This window comes from Schistocerca americana, chromosome 4, assembly GCF_021461395.2.
Source record: "Schistocerca americana isolate TAMUIC-IGC-003095 chromosome 4, iqSchAmer2.1, whole genome shotgun sequence".
In the NCBI taxonomy this organism is placed as follows: domain Eukaryota; kingdom Metazoa; phylum Arthropoda; class Insecta; order Orthoptera; family Acrididae; genus Schistocerca; species Schistocerca americana.
This window is the reverse complement of record NC_060122.1, coordinates 202,620,471-202,625,048: the sequence shown is the minus strand read 5'-3', so window position 1 is coordinate 202,625,048 and position 4,578 is coordinate 202,620,471.

The window sequence follows — 4,578 nt, the reverse complement described above, 5'->3', positions numbered from 1 at the left end:
TAACCACCTTCTGCAGCGCAGACCGCTCCGGGACGTGGGAGAAGAGAGTCAGTGCTGTTCTGGATGGATGTGAAGCCGTTCCGACTCCAGTGTCGTGGGAGCTGCGTTAAGTTTCTCGGCTGATGACCCACGGCGTTAACAGCCCTATCGACGTGGTCCCAGAGACTCTCGATTGGGTTAAAACTGGAGGCGTTTGTCGGCCGGGTGGCGGGTGATAAAGTAGTCCTGGTGGTCTTCGAACCGTGCACATACACTGCGAGCTGTGTGGCACGTTCCATTCTAGTGCTGGTAGAAGCCATCTACCGAGGACAAAGGATACTGACACTCCGAAATTGTAGGCGTCCAAGCTGGTCCCACATACGCTCTTTTGGGGACAGATCTGGTTATCCTCCTGGGCACAGGAGTACCTCACCATAATGCAGACGCTTCATACAGAACCGTGCCATGTGAGGACGAGCGTTGTCGTGTTGAAAAATGGCACCACGATACTGTCCCAGGACGGGTAACCCGTTGAGGACAAGTTGTGTCGCCAGAATTCCCTCGGTCCTTAGCAGCCGTTATCTAAAGTCATACCCCATGATGGTTGGTTGGTTGTTTTAGGGGAAGGAGACCAGACAGCGAGGTCATCGGTCTCATCGGATTAGGGAAGGACGGGGAAGGAAGTCGGCCGTGCCCTTTGAAAGGAACCATCCCGGCATTTGCCTGGAGTGATTTAGGGAAATCACGCAAAACCTAAATAAGGATGGCCGAACGCGGGATTGAACCGTCGTCTTCCCGAATGCGAGTCCACAGTTTGACGCCAGGAGTGCCAACAGTGTGCATCTCAAAAAGTTTTTGACATTGGAATCTCTTCCCAGGTCGCCTCCATACTAGCCGACGATGAGACAGTGCAGACTTCAGTTCATCGCTGAACACAATTCGACGCCATTCATCAGAAGTCCATGCTCTCCTGTCATGGTACCGCTGCAAACGCAGCCGTTGTTTGTTAATAGCGGACTACTAATGGGACCGTAATTAAGTAGTCCGGATTTTGCTAGTCTCCAGCCACTGGTGCAGGATGCCACAGAATATTTTACTATTACCTGTTCTCGGATGACGGGCATAGACATGAACGGATTACGAAATGTTTGGTGCGCAATACGAAGACTCTCCCTTGTCGTCGCCAGTCGGTCTTGACGACTAGTAGGCCTGCATTCAGGTTCCCACGCACTTCAAGATCGAATTTCTCTCACATTCGAACACTGCAGAAATCCAAACGTACGATTCGACCTGCCGGCAAAATGTAGACCCACAAACTGTGTTAGGTGCTGGGAGAAAATCCAAAGAGATTTTGGTCGTTTGTAAAGTACGCCAGCGGGAAGACACAATCACTGCCTTCTCTGAATGATAGCAATGGAAGCACTATCGATACAGAGCTCCAGAATCGGAACTATTAAACACATTTTTCGAAATTCCAAACAAGAAAATGTAAATATTCCCTAGTTAGAATCAAGAACAGATGCCAGTATGAGTAACATAGAAGCAGATATCCTCGGAGCAGTGAAGCAGCTTAAATCACTCAATACAAGCATGTCTTGCGGTCCATAGTTTGTAACAACAGGGAACGCCTATGCAATAGCTCCATACTTAGGGCTCGTATGAATATTCCTACCGAGAGCCTGGAAAGTTGCCTACATCACGCGAATACTCAAGGAAGAAAATAGCAGGCATTAAATTACAGGCCACGTCTATAGATACTGTCGGAAGTTCCATACGGCTTTTCGTAGATGATGCTGGAAGATCTGCAGCGGATAGGCACTTGGTGCAGGGAGTGGCAACTGACCCTTAACATAGACAAATGTAATGTATTGCGAATACATAGAAAGAAGGATTCTTTATAGTATGATTATATGATAGCGGAACAAAAACTGGTAGCAGTTACTTCTGTAAAATATCTGGGAGTATGCGTGCGGAACGATTTGAAGTGAAGTGATCATGTAAAATTAATTGTTGGTGAGGCGGGTACCAGGTCGAGATTCATTGGGATAGTCAGACAGAGATTCCGAAATCAGATACTGGATTGTAAGGCGTACCCAGGAGCAGATGTAGACTCAGATCACAATATAGTAGTGATGAAGAATAGGCTGAAGTTCAAGACATTCGTCAGGAAGACTCAATACGCAAAGAAGTGGGATACGGAAGTACTAAGGAATGACGAGATACGTTTGAAGTTCTCTAACGCTATAGATACAGCAATAAGGAATAGCGCAGTAGGCAGTACAGTTGAAGAGGAATGGACATCTCTAAAAAGGGCCATCACAAAATTTGAGAAGGAAAACATAAGTACAAAGAAGGTAGCTGCGAAGAAACCATGGGTAACAGAAGAAATACTTCAGTTCATGATGAAAGGAGGAAGTACAAACATGTTTCCGGAAAATCAGGAATAGAGAAATACAAGTCGCTGAGGAATGAAATAAATAGGAAGTGCAGGGAAGCTAAGACGAAATGGCTGCAGGAAAAATGTGAAGACATCGAAAAAGATATGGTCGTCGGAAGCACATACTCAGCACACAGGAAAGTCAAAACAACCTTTGCAGGCCGAAGTGGCCGTGCGGTTAAAGGCGCTGCAGTCTGGAACCACAAGACCGCTACGGTCGCAGGTTCGAATCCTGCCTCGGGCGTGGATGTTTGTGATGTCCTTAGGTTAGTTAGGTTTAACTAGTTCTAAGTTCTAGGGGACTAATGACCTCAGCAGTTGAGTCCCATAGTGCTCAGAGCCAGAGCCAAAACAACCTTTGGTGACATTAAAAGCAACGGTGGTAACATTAAGAGTGCAACGGGAATTCTACTGTTAAATGCACAGGAGAGAGCAGATAGGTGGGAAGAATACATTGAAAGCCTCTACGAGGGTGAAGATTTGTCTGATGTGATAGAAGAAGGAACAGGAGTCGATTTAGAAGAGATAGGGGATCCAGTATTAGAATCGGAATTTAAAAGAGCTTTGGAGGACTTACGGTCAAATAAGGCAGAAGGGATAGATAACATTCCATCAGAATTTCTAAAATCATTGAGGGAAGTGGCAACAAAACGACTATTCACGTTGGTGTGTGGAATATATGAGTCTGGCGACATACCATCTGACTTTCGGAAAAGCATCTTCCACGCAATTCCGAAGACGGCAAGAGCTGACAAGTGCGAGAATTATCGCACAATCAGCTTAACAGCTCATGCATCGAAGCTGCTTACAAGAATAATATACAGAAGAATGGAAAAGAAAATTGAGAATGTGCTAGGTGACGATCAGTTTGGCTTTAGGAAAAGTAAAGGGACGAGAAAGGCAATTCTTACGTTACGGCTAATAATGAAAGCAAGGCTAAAGAGAAATCAAGACACTTTCATAGGATTTGTCGACCTGGAAAAAGCGTTCGACAATATAAAATGGTGCAAGCTGTTCGAGATTCTGAAAAAAGTAGGGGTAAGCTATAGGGAGAGACGGGTCATATACAATATGTACAAGAACCAAGAGGGAATAATAAGAGTGGACGATCAAGAACGAAGTGCTCGTATTAAGAAGGGTGTAAGACAAGGCTGTAGCCTTTCGCCCCTACTCTTCAATCTGTACATCGAGGAAGCAATGATGGAAATAAAAGAAAGGTTCAGGAGTGGAATTAAAATACAAGGTGAAAGGATATCAATGATACGATTCGCTGATGACATTGCTATCCTGAGTGAAAGTGAAGAAGAATTAAATGATATGCTGAACGGAATGAACAGTCTAATGAGTACACAGTATGGTTTGAGAGTAAATCGGAGAAAGACGAAGGTAATGAGAAGTAGTAGAAATGAGAACAGCGAGAAACTTAACATCAGGATTGATGGTCACGAAGTTAATGAAGTTAAGGAATTTTGCTACCTAGGCAGTAAAATAACCAATGACGGACGGAGCAAGGAGGACATCAAAAGCAGACTAGCTATGGCAAAAAAGGCATTTCTGTCCAAGAGAAGTCTCCTAATATCAAATACCGGCCTTAATTTGAGGAAGAAATTTCTGAGGAAGTACGTCTGGAGTTCAGCATTGTATGGTAGTGAAACATGGACTGTGGGGAAACCGGAACAGAAGAGAATCGAAGCATTTGAGATGTGGTGCTATAGACGAATGTTGAAAATTAGGTGGACTGATAAGGTAAGGAATGAGGAGGTTCTACGCAGAATCGGAGAGGAAAGGAATATGTGGAAAACACTGATAAGGAGAAGGGACAGGATGATAGGACATCTGCTAAGACATGAGGGAATGACTTCCATGGTACTAGAGGGAGCTGTAGAGGGCAAAAACTGTAGAGGAAGACAGAGATTGGAATACGTCAAGCAAATAATTGAGGACGTAGGTTGCAAGTGCTACTCTTGAAGAGGTTAGCACAGGAAAGGAATTCGTGGCGGGCCGCATCAAACCAGTCAGTAGACAGATGACACAAAAAAAAAAGCCCTTAGAAAACATAGTCCATCAACAAAGGAGATGGCTTACAAAACACTCGTTCGACCTATAATTGAGTATTGCTCATCAGTGTGGGATCCGTACCAGTTCGGGTTTACGGAGGAGAT